The sequence below is a fragment of the Hemiscyllium ocellatum genome, chromosome 14 (assembly GCF_020745735.1).
Source record: "Hemiscyllium ocellatum isolate sHemOce1 chromosome 14, sHemOce1.pat.X.cur, whole genome shotgun sequence".
NCBI lineage: Eukaryota > Metazoa > Chordata > Chondrichthyes > Orectolobiformes > Hemiscylliidae > Hemiscyllium > Hemiscyllium ocellatum.
In genome coordinates, this window is record NC_083414.1 from 80,300,795 (window position 1) to 80,320,601 (window position 19,807).

Genomic DNA, 19,807 nt, shown 5'->3' on the forward strand with positions numbered 1-19,807 from the left:
TCACTGCTTCCTCCGGGTGTTCCGGTTTCCTCCCACAGTCCAAAGATGTGCGGGTCAGGTGAATTGGCCATGCTAAATTGCCCGTAGTGTTAGGTAAGGGGTCAATGTAGGGGTATGGGTGGGTTGCGCTTCGGCGGGTCGGTGTGGACTTGTTGGGCCGAAGGGCCTGTTTCCACACTGTAAGTAATCTAATCTAATCCATTCACCCATCAGTCCTGTACTCAGTGACCCAACCTGGTTTCTGATGTGCAAACACATCCAGTTTCATAATCTCATTCTGCTGAGGGTCTCTCCCTGATGTCACGCCTCTAATTTGTTACATTACTCAAATACTTGAACATATTAATCTGAATCATTTTCTTTCCCATCATAACATCTTCTGTGTTTGAAGTGAATGTTTTTTCCTCTGTTTTTCTCCCTGACCATGATTAAGACCTCTGTCGTGTCAGTGATGCCAGCCTTATGTCGTTTCAGAGCCAGTGAACTTGTGCACTTTGTGTGTTTTTGTTCACTTCCCAATGTACAGCGCTCTGTGCTTGACAGGGCATTTGAGCAGATTCAACACATCTGTTGAATCAAGATAACAGCTGGGGATAAAACATTCTCTGCTCGAAATTGTATTTCATAACGGGGCAAGTGTTTAGAAGTGTTTGGTTGAATACAATAAATTGAGACAAAGTGAAATAGCCAGAATTACTAATTGTTATTGGTTATAAAATAAGTGCATATTTTTGCAGGAACTCAGGCGGTTGAATGACTGAAAGTTCCTGTACTGGAAAATGGGAATTCTTTGATACAACTATTTGGAATTTTTCACATTCAAAGTATGTGTGTGTGTATGAGCGAGCAGATAATGCACTGAGCTGGATGGTGAGCTCAGACCATGCTCGGTGGGGCTGGAGGTGAGGCCTCCTCTGGGAAGAGAATGGACCCCCTGTACTAGCCCATCGACTCGGACCTCTCTCCCCCTGTTGAAAATTTGTGGTGTTAGTTCCCCTTATCTGCCATGCTCGGGGTCAATTGTGCAGGGTGGCTTCAAACTGAGGAAGTCCAACAGTGTGCCCAATAGCCTTTGAAAGATGGCACAAGTGTCAGTGATTATAGAATTTCTAGGGACATCAGTACGATGGTGAGTCCCTCCAGCCATCTTGGGTTGGCATTGAATGTGAGGAACACTATGAGATTGATGGGTAGTTAATTAGGTGAATTTGATAAGATAGCACCCTGAATCTAGTTCAGTCTCCTACAGACAATCACGCTGTCACACTCAATAAAAAATCACTGAGACAAACTACAGTTAGATTTAGCCCAATAAGTCAAAGTCTCTGCTGACACGACACCCAGTTACAAAGTTGCAGAATAAATGTTCATCTAAAACTCTCCCTCATCTTTATTGGCGCCAACATCCCCTTCACCTATCATTCCTAGGAATACTGGCTCATGTTGCAGGATGCTATTGAAATGTCTTCATTTCAGCATTCTGCAACCAGTGATGTTACATGAAATTGTCTCTCAATCTCCCTTTCGCTTTTTTCCCCAAAATCCTTTTGATTGTTGGGAGTTCAACTGATTTCCCCGCCATCTCCCTCTGGTAGGAACTAGAAAATACGGACTAGGCAATAAGGACTCTGTATCAGAGTGATCATGTAACTAGATGGTAATTCAGAGGCATGGTCTGTGACTCCAAGGCAGTGTTTAAAATCCTACCACAGCCGATGATAGAGCTTAAATTTGAATGACAAAAATTGGAATGAAACCTAATTTCAATCGTGGAAACCAGAAACCGTTAAGATTTATTTTCATTATGTCCATGATAGTCTTTGCTAAAGAAACGTAACATTATTACTCAGTGTGAACTCAGTGTGATTTCAGACCCACAACAACATTGTTGGCTCCATTTTGTCTTGACAAATCGCCATGTTGTCAAGGACAGTCAGTGATGGACAACAAATACTGTCCTTGCCAGTGATGCTGGCATCCTGAGAAACAACAGCATGAAAGGTGAAATAAACCAAGGGACGGTGGGTGCTAGAGATCGAAAATAAAATTCTCCAGCGTCTGAAAGTGTTGGAGAATCTCAGCGGGTATGGCAGCCTCTGTCAGGAGAAATGCCGATAACGGTTGGAGTCCAGTTACCCTGCTTCACAACTGAAAGCAAACTGTGAGATAATATTATTTATCAGGGTATCATGGAGGGTTGGCTTGGAGAGAGAGGTGGGGGCCGGGTTTAAATTGAATGGATGGAGAAATGGCCAGAAAAAGAAAGGAAAAGAAATGAAAGTGAGCAAAGGGATTGCTGATGAAATGAAAACAGAATGGAAAGTTATTCGCACATTTCCCCGTTTCCCATATTCCTGAATATCGCATCCATTTAGATTTTTCCCAGTTTAAAGTGAGTTAGGTTTCCTGTACCTCTCATCTCTGAGTGTGATGATCAAATCCATTAGCAATACTGGTGCTGCCCTTGTAGTTGCTGAGATGTAGACAAAGGTAATGTTACATTGTCAACTGCTTCTTTGGAGAGAGAAACTGTTACTGTGGGAGTGTGCAGAGATGCAACGGCTTTCTCAGCCAGGAAGAGAAACTCAGGAGTGGAAATAGTTTTCAAACTGAGCGCGTGCACGTTCCGTGTGGGGAATTGACTTGTTGCTGACATTGGAAAATCAACGAAGTTTCTGTGGATGCTTATCTCGTGTTTGTATTTTCAGCTGCTGGGTCTGGTGACCCCACCTCTATACCCTGCATTTACAGAGTGTCTGTGTCCATGGTAAACAAATAGAGATGAGGCTCCACAGAAGGGAAGCTCTAACAATAGGGTGGTGCAGGACAGTGCATTATCTTTTCTTGGATTTCCCGGGACATTTGTCTAAGTTGGACCAGGTGTCAGGTATGAAACCAAAATTGAGGTGGTCACTGAGCTGTGTCCCCTCCTTCAGTATACTGTGTAGCCTCACACCAGTGACAGGACTGTGCTGATGTTCACCATGAATTAAACTGGATTAATTCTGGAACTTTCCAGGCAGGAGTGAGTAACATATCCATCATCACTGGAGTGCAGTCCTCCGATATATTCAATGGCTGACAGAACCCATCTGTCTGCTGAGAACAATATATTGTGTCCATCTCTCTAAGGATGATACAGAAAGAAACTTCCAGAAATACAAGGGTACAGAGTGATTGGTGAAAATGAGGAACAGTAGGTAATTAGAATGACTAAAAGGAATGTCTTTCAAAATCTCATTGGAATTAAGGTTGGCATTATGCTGCATCTGATGAGCTACATCCCCAAGTATTGAGGAGGTGGCAGTAGAGCGAGTGAAAGAATTTACTGATTGTTCTTCAAAGCTGGTTAGATTCTGGAAAGGATCCACCAGACTGGAAAGCAGCTATTGTACAACGAGTGAAAAATCACACAACACCAAGTTATAGTCCAACAGGTTTAATTGGAAGCACACTAGCTTTCGAAGCAACGCTCCTTCATCCGGTGATAGTGGAGCTCTCGATCATAACACAGAATTTATAGCAAAAATTTACAGTGTGATGTAACTGAAATTATACATTGAAAAATTGATTGGCTGTTTCGCCTTTTATCTGTTAGTGTACAGTGATAGTTTCATTTCGTTCATGTGTAAATCACAAAACCTCTTTTTTAACTTGTATTCTTGGGTTAGCTGTTAACAATGGTGATAGCTAGACAATATGTTGAAGGTGTTGGCCTCCTGTGTTCTCTCTCTATGCCTATTGATTCTCATCTAAAAAGTGAGATAACGGAGTGTTACATAAATTCGTGCAGTTTTTGAGCTCAGAGTTCTACATGAATGCATGCAGTTTTTCAGCAATGTACAATATAACCCGGCAACACCTTCAACATTTTGTCTAGCTATCACCGTTGTTAACAGCTAACCCGAGAATGCAACTTTGAAAAAAATGTTTTGTGATTTACACATGAAAGAAGTGAAATTATCACTGTATTCTAACAGATGAACGGGTTAGCAGACAATCAATTTTTCTATGTATAATTGCAGTTGCATTACACTGTGAATATTTGCTATAAATACTGTGTACGCTCGAGCCCTCCACTATCACCTGATGAAGGAGCATTGCTCTGAAAGCTAGCGTGCTTCCAATTAAACCTGTTGGACTATAACTTGGTGCTGTGTGACTTTTTTACTTTGTACACCCACGTCCAACACCGGCATCTCCAAATCATTGTAAATCTAAATATTTAAAACAGGACGGAGAGAGCAAACAGCAAACTAAACATTGGTTAGCTTGATGTAAGCTGAGAGACAAACATTGGAACCTTTTGTGAGGAATGTGAAAACTGGACACTTGGAAAATAATGACATCATTCGGTAGAGTCAATCTAGATTCAGGAAGAGGAAATGATCTTGATCTTTGATAAACCTGCTGGATTTTGTGGAGGTTGTCCATTGTGATATCGAAAATTGAGAACCAGTGGGAATGAAGTGTTTGAATTTTCAGCAGACGTTTGACATGTTTGAATAGGGGTGAGTGGGGAATGTCAGAGTCCATGGGTAGGTAGGGGTGGAATACACCGAATGTAGTACAAGTTGGATAATCGAGAGAATGAAGAGAGTCGCATAATTATCTGGAGTGAAGGCTTTGGAGTATCAGAAGGATCAGTGGTTGGGTAATAGCTCTTTGCAAGATATAAAATATTTTAGATATGAACAACAAATATCATCATTCACATTTATGTTCATTAAATAGTGAGAGATTGGGAAGTGTTGTTGTTGGACCAGACCTGGATATGCTTCGTCATAAGTCATAAACAGAATTTTTATTTAGCAGGAAGTAAATGATATGTGGCTCTTTATACAAAAATGATTAAAGTACCAGAGTAAATGTATCTTTCCCAATAATAGTGTTTTGTTGAGAGACAGTGAGGTGTATTGTGTACAGGTTTAATCAGCTTTATAAATAATGATCTTATCAGCGATTCAGTCCAAAAGGGTTTTACCAAAATAAACCCTGGCATGATGCTGCCATGAGGAGAAACGAAGAAACTTAATGAAGTGTGTTAAGGTGTTTGTGAGTGTATATGTAAAAAAATGCTGAAGCACATTGAGAGTTGAAGATACAAAATTGCCTTATTGCACCAATTAAAGGAATGCCCAGGCAAACTCACATTTCCTATGTACTGGAGTGCAAATATATCCACTGTAAAATTGTTGACTGGTGCCTGTTCCAGTCTAGGAGAGATCTGAACCGTAACACCATGTAGATTATGATTTTTGAGGGTGGTGGTGATGGGCGGTTCAGCCAGTTACAGTATTGCAAACAGACAACGCAGCAGAATGATTTAGCCTGCGATAAGAAAACATGCATCATTATCCCTCACTACGAACTTCACGAGAGCAATGGGTGATGGGAAATGTGATCAATAGCCGGCGGTGCCAGCATTCAATCCAGTCCAGTATTTTTTGTGAACTGAAAGGACCATACAGAAAGGGGTTAAATGGAGCTGTTTGTTCAGTGACTGTGATTGATGCCGATCTCGATGGATCCTAGCTATGTCACTGGATGTTTTCCATCTCCTATTAGTAAGGGGTCTCTTGCAATGGTTTATGTCATTGTAGCAGCAGATGCATCAACTCAAACGTTCAAAGGGATCAGCAGCTGCAGAGACAGAAAAAGGAGATTTAAACATCTGAGAATAGCCTGGAATGATCCATTCATGGATCAGAATCTGAGAACATTAGACTGGAATGCTGCAACAATGGACAGGGGTTTATCCTGGGGTCTTTACTTTTTTTCCTCATGTTGGTCAACATTACCAGATCGGATATGGGGTGCACTGGTGATTATCCAGGCGGGTTACTATCCTATCCTCGCTATTGTTGGTGTTCCTGGTGAGTTTCTTCATCTATATCCATTTATTAATCTCTTCAACCATGGAGAACTTCTTTGCTATTTCTGTTATCTATATTTTACTAAGACAAAAACTGTTGTCTTCAGTTTCAAATGCAAATTCCATTGATTACCCACAAATTTCAGAACCGCCCACACCCCCGGCCTCACAAACATCTGAGAACGAGACTGTTCACAATACCGAATTTAAATAACTAAAATTCATTTGTGTCTCGGTATTCTGTCCATCACAAAACCTATCCACTACCAGCTTGATTATATGCCCAGTCACCATCTCGGCTTCAATGCTGACGCTTTTTAACCATTATCTATGCTTTGGTAAAATTCAGACATTATGGTTACACCTCTCCTTTAAGCACTCTTTCAGTTGCAAATATTTCGATCACAACTTTGTTCTTGTCTCTAAAATAACTTAATGACAGCAGCACTCTCTCAGAGCAGTAATGTCGGAAGAAATGTAATTCAGATGCACAGGTTAATACACAGAAAGACACTGTTCCACATCCTACCACAGACGATGTCAGAAAGTAAATACAAAAGACAGGAATTGGAAATAACAGTCATGACTTTTCCGGCATTTTTTCTATACGTTTATCTATTTTCAATGATGTCCTTTGGTAAATAGATCTTGCGTTAATATCTGGTCTGGCTTAAGATTTATGTGAGTCCCACAGCAATGTGCTTGGTTCTGTACTGTCTGAAAGAATGACCTCACAATAAATGACATTTGGTTAGGTCAAACAATGCTGCCTCAGTCAGCGATGCAGACATTCCAAGTAATAACAAAATTAAAAGTTAGATAAAGCAAAGAATGATGCAACAGATCAGAAACGAGAAAGTGCCAGACAAACTGAGCAGATTTGGCAGCCCCCTCCGATCGAGAGAAAAATAGAATTGGCAATTCGATTCTAATGACCATACATCAGAACTGAACACAGTTGGGAAATAGCGTGATCGATGTTGGTGACACCGACATCTGTTATGAAGGGGAGAAGGACTGAGTTGAATAGATGGAGAAAGAGAGAGATAGAGAGAAAGAAGCAAAGAGATTGTTGATGATCAGCTGGGATGGAAATAAAAAATGAAATTAAACCTTGCTTATGTTTCTCCTGTTCCCATATTACTGATAATCATGACCATGTAAGGTATATGTCAAAGTTCCTGTTTAAAGTTATTTTTGTCTGTTTTTCTCTCTTCCCTGAGTGGGATTATCTTCCTTTATTAATTAATGGGATGCTGGGCTAATATTTAATTCCCTTTCCCCATTGTCCTTAAGAACGTTTTGTTGAGCTGCCTTCCTGACCCACTGCAGTCCGTGGGCTGTAAGTAGTCAGTGCTGAGGTCCATGCGGTTTCTTTTCTTTGAGGCTTTGAAGTGAGTGATATAACTGAGTGGCTGGCTTGGCCATTTCAAACTGCAACTGAGAGTTAACCACATTGCTGTGGGTCTGGAGTCACATGTAAGCCCGACCAGCTGAAGACGGTAGATTTCCTTTCCTGAAGAGCATGTGGGTGCCAGCTAGGACAATCAACAATGGTTTCATTGTTTCATTTGATTCTTAATTCCTGATATTTTATTGAATTCAATTTCCAACATTTGCCGTTGTGGGATTCGGATCCGGTGTCTGGGTCATTACCTGATTCCCTGGATTCATACTCAGAGATAATACAGCTGGATCATCGCCTCCTCAGTATCTCCAATCAACTCCAATGGCAATAGTGATGTTGTTGTTGGTGTGACTTTGCTTCATAAGGCAAATAAATGATTGGCAAAAAATGCTATCCATCTCATTTTGGATTTATGAGAAGACGAGATGATGGGAAGTGCTGTTGGTGAAAAGTAGCTGGATGTCCTTGATCATGGGGCACTAACAGAATCCCTACAGAGAAGTTGGGTACTGGCAGGTGGGACTTGATTGTGTTGGGATATCTGGTATGCATGGATAGGTCTGACCAAAGGATCTGTTTCTATGCTGTGTATCTCTATGACTCTATGACTCAGCAAGTAATCAGCACAATAAATGAGTAGTATCATTCATTACAAAATGATTAAAGTATAAGAATGAAGACACCGTCCTGCAGTTGTGAAGTGTACTTGAGACAGTATTTTCTTTTATTTATAATCAATGATCTCCTTGCTACACAGAGACAGTGGATTGGAGATTCACCAGACTAATCCCTGCTGAGGAGAGTGTGAAGAAAATGAGCGTTTAATCTACAACGTTACAAAATGAATAAAATGTGATTGCATTAACACTGGAGTGTTATGAATCAACACTCATTATTTCCAAAAACAAACATGGATAGCATTAGATATAACATGTTTTCCATGATATGCGTCTTCACATTTGGACAAATATATAGATAGAACGGGTTTAGAAGGATATGGACCAAGTGCAGGGAAATGGGGTTAGCATGGATGGACATTTAGATCAGCATGAACAAGTTTGTGCTAATGGGCCTATCTCTGTGCTATAGGATTCTATGACTCTATGATAATTTACAGAGCTCTATGGAGCCCCCATGTTGGCTGAGAGAGAGAGCTCCAGGTTCTGAATGAACTCTCACCGCCTGGATGTACAGTTGGTGTGTGACCCTGCATTGAACGTCATATTGTTCACAAATCTGTCACCAGCCACACTCTGATAGTATTAGCCATTCCCACTAGCTTCCGACTCCCATACAGCACTAGCTTGTCTTCTCTGTCACAAACTAATCCCTTTTTTTGCTAAAAGCTGTTCATTAGCTCAAGTAGACCCTGTCCTTGATGTTTTTCAGAGGGTCAATAAAATGGGGCCAGGCCTCGATCAGTCTGGATTGGTACAGATGCGAAAGGGATTTTCAGAGGCCTTTTATTTATATGTAAACAGATGAAACTACAGGCGAAAGACGTCATGCTTTAGAAGAAACCTGTATAATGAACGTGGAGTTGTCGGCTCTTTTAGCTGAGCTAGCTGAGTTGAGCTGAGCTGAGCAGTTTTCAGTTGAGTCTTGAACTGAGAAGTTCAACTGGCAGCTGTGTGGAAACTCTCTCACTTGTCTGCCCTTGAGCTTCAACCTGGAAACATGCGTTCCATTATGACGTTATTTCAAGTGAGTTTGATTATTGGGACTATTGTGTGTATTTGGAATAGCATAATTAAGTCTAGCTGGATAGGTTGAATTCTGTAGGGGTTCTTTATTCTGTTCTTTGTTTATTATTGTGGAATTTTGAATAATGTTTTTGTCTGATTTAAATCACCCTAGCTAAATTACTCCGGGAAATTTTCATTGGATAATTAACAAAACAAACTGCAGAGTTATGCTCTGGGCTGCTTGCTTAAGAATGTTTTAAGTGGTCTAGCCTCGTCCATAACCGACTGGGGGCTCATTGCTGGATCTTTAACAGCGAATGGGAGATGCTTGAGTCTTTATTGCTGGTATTAGTTTGATTGGGTTGACAAAGCTTCGAATAGTAATGGCTCTTTCAGTCGCCAAACGTTTCCTGGGTGTGCATGCAGTGACTTTGGATATTTTCCGAAAAGTGAATAAGACCAAATTGCAAGAATTAGCAGAGAAGCTGGAATTGGAACTGACTGCTTTAGTGAGGTAACGAGAGATAATTACAGCAGAAGCTCATCAATTAAACTTTCTGGAGAAACCATCAGAATCAGAGATGGGAAAAATTCAGTTGCAAATGAAACATCTTGAGTTAACGTTGAGAGGTAAGGAAAGGGCAGCCAAAATGAAACATTTGACTTTTGATAAAATGCAGAAGAAGGGGGAAAAGAGGGAGCAGTAGAACAGAGAGTAAAAATAACGAATGGCAAAAGAGAGAGCAACAGGCGAGAGAGAAAGGGAGAGCTTTTGAATAACAAAAACTCACACGTAAAAAGGAAAGTCAGTGTAAAAGGCTGGAGATAACGGCTGAGGGTGCGCTTGGTAATGAAGAGAGTGCGGATGAGCAACTCCTGGTAGTCAGAAGCCTAGTGAGAATTTGTTTGAGTATGTTCAAGCATTGCCTCAACTTGATGAGGAGTATGTGATGCCCAATTCATCTCATTTGAAAAGTTGGCTACACAAATGCAGTGGCCAGAGGCAATGTGGATTTTGTAGATCCAAACGAAACTCGTAGGTAGGACAGGCGAGGTATTCACATCCCTAGCAGAGGAGGTATCTGGGGAGTATGAGGAAGTTAAAAAAAAACATTTTGTCTGCATAGGCAACCTTTCAGGAATCTATTGAGGGATCCTGGTCAAACCTACACTGAATTTCTAAGGATCAAACAGACTAATTTCGATAGTTGGATAAGAGATTTAAAATTCAAGCAAAGCTATAATGTTCTTAGAGAGTTTAGTACTGGGAGGAATTCAAAAATTCGCTGCATAAGTAATGCAAACTCAGATGGAAGAGCAGAGAGTGCAAAAAGCAAGGTTAGCTGCTGAAATGGCTGATGATTATGGACTGGTCCATAAACTTGGTTTGCTTTCCAGAACCAGTTCTGGTCTCTGAGGGACAGAAATTGGAGCAAAGAGATATCCTCATGTGTAAAGGGAAAGGTAGATCACAGTGCTGATTATAAATAAGTAATAAGTAACAGTAATAAAGAAAACCTTGCAAAGAAGTTAAAGTACTATGGTGTTTTCATTGTAATAAAGTGGGCCACACAAAATCACAGTGTTGGTGGGCTGGGAGAAAACCAAATGTAGGATAACCAGACAAGCCTGGGCGTTTTGTTGGACTCGTAACAAAAAGCATAAGGGAAGTTAGGCAACTGTCTCAGAGCGTACAAAATGATAAGTGGACGTGCCAAATCTGCATTAAAAAGTTACATGAAAGAGTAAAGTTGATTCACATAGACCAGGAGTATTTTGTATGAGGTTCCAATATTAATTGACAGGATATTTTCAGTCTGTAATGCTGAGGGGTGAGGCTTTATGCACTCTTGAGAGAATATTGCCAGAAAATGTGCTGGTAATAGGAATTCATAGTGAGGCAAAAAGTGCTCAGTTATGTAAAGTGAGGCTGGAGGGTCCAGAGAAGAGTGGAAAATGTGTGATAGGAGTACTAGACCCCTAACTCTCAGCTCCAGGAATAAAATTTGTCCTTGCAAATAATATAGCTGATTCACTGGTAGGCATGCTGCCTGGTCTAGTTGAAAAGCCAGTGGAGACGCAGGCAACTGAAGACCTGGAGAATGTTTATCCAGGAATTTTCCCTGATTGCGTGATCAGAAGATCATAAATGCATTGGTTGAAGCAGGATAAAGGCAGAGATAAGGAAGCTGACGTAGAGTTATCCGAAAGTTTCTTTTTGATCAGATAAGTGAAACAGGGAAGGAGCTAGTTGGAAAACATGAACGTATTTTTACCTCTGCTAAGCTGATTGAATTACAGCAGAAAGATGAGGAGTTACAAAAGTTATATCAAAAGATATTTAGCTAGAAAGAGAATAAATGCATTCCTGTATGTTATAACTTAACAAATGATGTCTTAATGCGGATATGGAGATCAGCGCACATTGTGGCAGATCAGACGTGGACAGAAGTTCATCAAATTGTTTTGCCTGTTGGGTATAGAAAGGAGGTACTGCGAGTGGCACATGAGCTACCACTTGGAGATCATTTCGGGGTGAGGACATTACAGGCTGGAATACAAATATATTTTGACCGGCCTGGACTACACAAAGATGTAGTTGAATATTGCCAGACGTCTCAAACATGTCACACAGGCAGTAATAAAACCTGAACTTTAATACCTATTTCAGCATTTGAGGAACCTTTCACAAGAGTGTTGATAGATTGTGTAGGTCGCCTATCTGAAACGAAAAGTGGGAATAAGTATTTATTAACAACAATGGATGTGTCAACTAGATTTCCCGAGGCAGACCCATTATGCAGCATCACAGCTAAAAGAGTTGTAGAAAAAAAATGTATTTTTTAACTAGGTACGGACTACCAATAGAGATACAGACAGATCAAACCTCACATCCGAACTATTCCAGCAGGTGATGGATAACTTGGGAATAAAACAATTCAAATCTACTACGTAGTATTCAGAATCACAGTGAGCATGAGCGAGAAGGCATCAAATAGTGAAGAGCACATTGAGGGTTTATTGTCAGGATAATCCAGGTGATTGCGATAAGGAAATTACTTTTGAAATATCTGTGATCAGAGACGCACGAAATGAATCGACCAAATTCAGACTATTTGAATTAATTTGTGGGCATGAAGTAAAAGGACGATTACCATTGGTTAAGGCGAAATTAATAAGTCAGAATTCAGAGACCACTCATTTAGACGATGTATCAAATTTTAGGGAACGATTAAATACAGCTGGATATTTGGCTATGCCGCATTTAAAAGTATCGCAGCATGCAATGAAACAGGAAGTGGATCAGAAATCACAAATTCTCGATTTTGCAATTGGGAATAAGGTATTGATGTTACTTCCAGTTACAGTTGAGCCTTTAGAAGCAAGTTTTATTGTACCTTATCAAATTGGGAAGAAATTGAATGAGGTAAACTGCTTGGTACGGACACCAGACAGGAAGAAATCTCACAGAGTGTGTCATATGAAAATGCTCAACAGGTATTTTGATAGGGAATGAAAGCAATAGAAGAAGGCATTAACGATTACAGCACAGAAGGAAGAATCAAGTTCAGAGGATTCCGAATTGGACATTCCTATATCAAATTGAACAATGAAAAGGTTGTCAAAAATTGGAATAAATTATTGAGTTACCTTCCACAAGAAAAGCACAGTGACCTGAAAGAGTTATTACGATATCGTGGAGAGATACGCAGAAATCAACTGGGAAGTCCGAATGTAATTGTACGTGATGTAGACACAGGAGATGCTGTTCTGATTAAGCAACATCCTTAAAGGCATTACCCTCTAAAGTTGGCTCAGGTCAGAAGGAGACAGAGCAAACGTTCCAAGATGGTATAATCGAAGTGAGTTACAGTAACTGGAGCTCATGTATAGTCATGATGCCAAAGCCAGTAGTTACCCAGCGGTCATGTGTGGACTATCACAAAGTCAACTTCGTTTGGAAGACTGATGCATATCAAATTCTATGTTTGGAGAACTGTGTCGAAAACGTGGGAGAGGCTACTTACATTTCTAAGTTGGACTTGCTCATAGGCTACTGGCAAAGGCTTCTGTCAGAGAGAACAAAGGCCATTGTGGCTTTCATAACGCCAAATGGACTATATCAGTTCAATGTTGAGGCATTTGGCACGTAAAACAATCCAGCCACATTTCAGAAACTGATAATAAGGTCATTGCTGAATTACCCAACTATGTGGTGTACATTGATGACCTGGTGGTTTTTAGTCACTCATGAAAGGATCATTTACAGCATTTATCGACTTGATTGATTGACTTTAGAAGGCAGGCTTGGTGGTAAACCTAACTAAAAGTGAATTTGAGAAAACCCAAGTCCTGTTATTGGACATGGACCAATGGCCCCATGGGATGCAAAAATGAAAGTAGTGCGGTAATGTTCCACACCGTCGACAAAAAGAAATATGTCGTACTACGGTTCCTGGGATTGACTGGATTTTACTGAAAGTTTGTGCGAAACTTTAAGCAGTGCGGCTGTTCCACTCACCGAATTGTCAAGGGCAAGAACTCTCAGTGGACAGAGTATTGTCAAAAGGCACTTTACAGCTTAAAAATGTGTTAGCCACTGCCCCCAGTATTAGCTGCACTAAATTACACAAAGCCTTTAAGGTGGCTATCGCTACCAGTGATGTGGGTGTAGGTCCGGTATTGGTGCAGGAGGAGGATGAGGGAATAGAAAGACTCATCGTGTATTTTTCATAGAAGTCGAACGATCATCAACAGAAATGTTCAATGGTGGAGAAAAAAATCTTTAAACTTTGTGTTGGCATTACACCATAACTGTGTTTTTATTACAGTAATGCATCTGAGACAATCGTATACACTGATCACAGCATATTGACATTCGTGGAAAAACTAAAGACACAATTGCCAGACTGTTTAGATGGAGCTTGTTGTTGCAGCCATTAAATCTGACCATTGTGCATGTGGCAGGTCGCGAAAACGTGAAAGCTGATGAGTTATTGAGAATCGAATGAGATAACGCAGGTGTTTGGTGGTGCGTATAGCGTGGCCTGAATTTGCATGGGTTTGTGTATGTTTGAATGTATACAGTTAGTATAGTGTATCTGTCAGTTTTGAGGGTTTGAGGGGTTAAAAATGCAGCCACCTTTTAACATTGATAGTTCATTTTTTAAGGTGGGGGGAGGGGGAACGACATGTCACAAAGCAAGTCCCTTTTCTGTCTAAAAGCTGTTCCTTGGCTCAAGGAAACACTGTCCTTGTTATTTTTTTTAGAGGTACAATAAAACGGGGCCAAGCTCCGATCAGTCTGGTTTTGTACAGAGATTAAAAGGATTTTCAGAGTCATTTGGTTTATATGGAAACAGATGAGACTTCAGGCCAAAGTGGTCATGCTTTATAAGTAACCAGTATAATGAACGGAGAGTGGTGAGCTATTTTGGCTGAACTCGCTGAACTGAGCAGTTTTCAGTTGAGTCTTGAACTGGGAAGTTCAACTGGGAGCTGTGTCGAAACTCTCTCTCTTTTCTGACCTTCAACTTCAAACTGGAAATTTGTGTTCCATTTATACTGGCTTTTATTGGGAGTTTGCTTATTGCGACAGTTGTGTTTATTCGGAACAGCATAATTAAGTCTAGCTGAATCGGTTGAATTCTGTCGTGATTCTTTATTCAGTTCTTTGTGTTTCATTGTGTAAGTTTATGAATAAAGTTTTTGTCTGTTTCAAAATGTAGTAGTCAACCTAGTTAAATTACTCCAGCTAATTTTCATTGTACACTTACCTAAACAAATTGCAAAGGTATGCTCTGGGCTGCCTGCTTCAAGATGTTTTGAGTAGCCTAGCCAAGTTCATGACATCTCGGAGATGGAAAATGCCTCCTTGGGACATGACACAAACCAATCACTTTCTCTCCTCATGATCAGCAAACCACGTTAACATAACATGTGTGTACCATTAGCAATGGAGCCAGGGGGACCAACATGGAGCAGTCTGTTTGTGCAGTCTCTGCTTCATTGGTTTGTTGTGTTGCAGAAAAATGACATCCTCCTATTTCAGTCTAACAGTTTGGAGGGGCTGAATGGCCTCTTCTGTTCATGTGTCAGTGTCTTGAGGAACTGAATGTCTTCATTCTGGCCCGAGTACAGAGGTTCAAGGACCTCAGTTGGCAACCCTTGGTTTCTGCCTATCAGCATGTTGTGTTGACTAGACTCTATCTTCCTGAGTTATAAGAGACAAACAGAAGACTGGAAGAACACTGCAAGCCAGGCAGCATCATAAGCTGGAAAAGTCAACATTTCAGGTACAACCGGTCTTCAGAACTAGGTTGAGGGGGAGGGGGAGCTGCAGATAAAGAGGGAAGGGAATGGTTGGGGTGGGGAGATCAGGGAGATGGTGAGTTCGGATATGTCGGCACACGTGGTGGGTGCAACCTGGTTGGGCGATGCTAGGAATGAATTCCGTTTGGGAGCTGAAAGGAAGGGTTGTTAGGTGGAATGGAAGACCTCCCAGTCAGTTCCTATTTGAATTCTCTTTCCCAATCCCTTTCCGACATAGCCATCCTTGGCCTCCTACATTGCCACAACGAACCAAACCATAATTTGGAGGAACAAGATCTCATCTGTCACGTGTGCAGCCTGCACCCCGGGGATTCAACTTTGAATTCTCCAATTTCAAATTGCCTCCCTTCTAATCCCCCCCACTCCCTTCCCAAGCCCTCCCCTGCCTTCCATTCCTCTGAGCAACCATTTGTCCTGCTACCAACTGGATTCAGCCCTCCCATCACCAACCCGCTGATACCCTTTATCTGTGTTCACTTATCCCCCACCTCGCCACTCTGCCTCCTCCTCCTTCCCCCAGACTTTATCTATATAACCCCTTACTCCCACCCACAGTCCTGACGAAGGGTTATATCCAATGCATTCACTTCTCAAAGTCTTGATGCTGCCTTGCTTATTCTGTTCTTCCAGCTTCCTGCGTGTGTATTTTGGATTCCAACACCTGCTTTTATTTTAAATTGTCTTCTTGTGTAACAGGCAGGAGTGTGTGAACGCATTGCGCCTCTTGTTATCCAATAGATCTGATAGGGTGAATGGCTTTCTTATATTACTGTGAAACCAGCTAGAGTTGTTGAAGGGGTTCCTCTTGCTTTTAACCGTGAAAATGTTTAGTGCCCAGCAGTGCTTTTGATCAATGTTACCTTAGTACTTTAGGAGGTGACTCATTGCTCTGAACATTGTATAATCTTCAAAGAACATTCCACCTCTGATCATATGACAGAGGGAAAGACATTGATGAAGTAGCCGAAGAAGCTACCCTAAGGATTGCCAACAAGGATATCCAGGGACTGCGAGGATTGATGTCCACCGGCCCCATTGTGTTCTGAATGATCCAACAAGTGGGGAATTTACAACTGATTCCCATCAAGTTCAATTTTGTTCAGTCTCCTTGACATCTTGCTTTATCAAATCCGGTCTTGATATCAGGGCCAGTCACTTTACGCTGTGTTCAAATCTTCTATCCATGTCAATAGGCCAAGGTATATGTGTGGGGAGTGTTTCCTTCTCTCAGAGGGTAGTGACGGTTGGGACCAGGCAGTTGGGGAGGCCAAATCACTGAAATGTTTGGTGGGTGCGAGTGGGTGTTCATGGGTTTTGACCCATCAGAGAGTCGAGGGCTACAAAGAATTGGGCATGAAAGAGAAATTTCGGCCGAGTGCAGATCAGCCCTGAATTACTGAATGGAAGGGCAGGTCTGAGGGGCCATGTAGCCTGGTTTTATTCCAGTATACCCCATTGTCCAGTCACTTTGTGGCCTCTTCCATTTCCTGTGTCACTGACTTCAAGTAGCTGAATAGATTGATCCTGTTGCTGTGTAACTGGATAGTGGTGCTGCATGATCTGGTTACAGTTTTAAAGGCCCTGGGGGTTTATTGGCCTCCTCCTGTAATTGTATATCAGGCTCCAGGGGCTGAAAGGCCTCATTCTGTTCTGGTGTAATTGAAATCCATATCAACTAAATCTCCTGCCCTTGGAGAAAGTGAGCACAGCAGATGCTGGAGATCAGTGTAGAAACGTGTGGCACTGGTAAAACACGGCAGGTCAGGCAGCATCAGAGGAACAGGAGAATCGATGTTTTGGACGTTCCTGATGAAGGGCTTATGTCTGAAACATAGATTCTCCTGGCCCTCGAATGCTGCCTGACCTGCTGCGCTTTTCCAATACCACATGTTTCGACGTCTACTGCCCCACGCAAGTCAATCTTCCTGGTCACATCGTCCAATTACTTTTATAAAATTGTCAAGCACAAACTTCCTCACACAAAGCCACACTTATTATTCCTAATCAAAGTCTGTCTTTCTAAATGCATGTACATCTTATCCCTCAGAACCTTCTCAAGTAACTTACATACTGATGTGTAGTTCCAAGGCTTTTTTTGATCAGTTCTTCTTGAATAAGGGCACAATATTTTCTATCCTCCAGCCTTCAGGACATTACCTGTGATTAATGATGATCAACGGGATAAGCCAGGGTCACCGCAAATTCGGCTGAAGCCGCTTGAGGTGTTCTTGAATATATTGGGTAAGGACCGTGAGATTTATCAACTTTAAAACATTCTTTTAAGTCCAAAATCTCCTCTACTATGACATGGATCGTCCCTAAAATATCACTGCTAACTTCCTCAAGTTCTCATGTCATCATGTCTTTCTCCACGGTAAATATAGAATAGAAATATTCATTGAGGACTTCAATCTTCTTTGATAATTCCACACATTTGTTCACATTGGTCTTCGAGGCGTCCTATTTTCTCCCCAGTTATTGGTTTTTCTTTTAATATATTTAAAGCACCTTTGTGGATTCATCCTAATCTTCTCAGCCAAGGCTCTTTCTTGCCCCCCTTTTCACCCGACTGATTTCCGTCTTCAGTTAACTCCATTTATCTCTTATATACCTCCAGGGATTCCCTTGATCCCAGCCGGCTGTACCTGAGCCACGCCCGAAGTTCGAACATGAACCTGAGGACCAGTTTTGCCCTTCTCCGTAACTATTTGAAAATTAATAGAACTATGGTTACTGGTCCCAAAGTGCTCCCCCACTATTAACTCAGTTGCCTGTCATGCCCTATTTACTAAGAAAATTTCGAATTTTGCCCCTTCCCGAGGAGGATACATTATATACTGGTTGAGGAAACTTTCCTAACGCATTTAACAGATTTTATCTCATCAAATCACTTAACGCTCTGGCCGTTCCAGTCTGTATTAGAGAAAAAAAATCCCCTATTATGATAACCCTATTGCTCTGACAGGTCTCCCCTCTCTCCCTGGATATTTGTTACTCTCATTCCTGTTGACTATTTGGGGACCTATATCACAACCCCAATCACCTCACCATTCTCTTCCTATTTCTAAACTCCACCTACAAAGCCTCACTGGGTGAACCATCTGTTATTTTATCTCTGATTACTGCTGTAGTTCTCCCCTTAATCAGAAATGCCACTCACCCTCCCCTCCTTCCACCATCTCTGTCTCACCTAAAGCATCTGTTCCCTAGCACATTAAGCTGCCAGTCCTATCCAACACTTAGCCATACTTCTGTAATGGCTATAATTTCCCAGTCCCATCTACCTATCCAAGCCCTGGGTTCATCGGCCTAACCTGTCAGCACTCTTGCATTGAAACAGATGCAATTTAATCCAAAAGGCACTACTTACTGTCTGTCGTTTTCCAGACTAATCTTACTATTTCTTTTACTGTATCTCCTTCCACTTGCCTCCCTGCTCTTGAGGATATGACCCCCTGCCAATCTAGTTTAAACCCTCCCTTGTAACCCTAGTAAAACTGGCTGGCAAGATATTGGTGTCCCCTCCAGTGCATGTCGCGGACAGTAATCTCCCTCTCAGGAGATTATCACTGTCAAGGGTTTTTTTTTTAAAAGGTTTCTCCTAGCTCTCTGTAATCATGCTGCAGGACCTCGTCCCTATTTCTACGGGTATCATTTCTGCCAATGTGCATAATGATTTCCGGCTGCAAACCCTCCCCCTTGAGAATGCTCTGCAGCCACTTGGAGATATACTGGACCCTAGCACCTGGGAGGTAACGCACCATCCTGGATTCCCGTTTGTGACCACAGAATCTCTGATCTGTCCCACTAACAATAGACCCTCCTATCCTAAACGTCCTGCTTACCTTTACCCTTTCCCGCTGTGGCCCAGAGCCAGTGGTCCTACCACCAACCTGGCAACTGCTGCTTTCCCCTAAACGGTCATTGCCCCAACAATCCAAAATGGTCTACTTGTTTTCGAGGGGAATGGCCACAGGGTATTCCTGCAATCCCTTTGCCATTCCTGGTGGTCGTCCATCTACTCTCTGCCTGGAACATGACAGGAAGCAAGGAACGCCTGTTGGATTAAATTGTGTTTATTTACATACAACAGGACTGACAGGTAAAGCTAATGAACTCAGGACGATGAACGTTGGATTGGAATATTAGTCATTAAAGAAACATAACTATTGGAGTATCTATGAATTTGTCAGTATCTCGGATGACCCTGAGTGAATCCGAGATTAGATTACCTACAGTGTGTAAACAGGGCCTTTGGCCAAACAAGTCCTCACCGACCCATTGAAGAGCAGTCCACCCAGACCCACTCCCCTCCACACAACACTACAAGTAATTTAGCATGACCAATTCACCTAATCTGCACATTTTTTGACTGTGGGAGGAAACCGCAGCACCCAGAGGAAACCCATGCAAACTCGGTGAGAATTTTAAAACTCCACACAGACAGTTGCCCGAGGCAGGATTTGAACCCTGGTGCTGTGAGTCAGCAGTGCTAACCACAGAGCC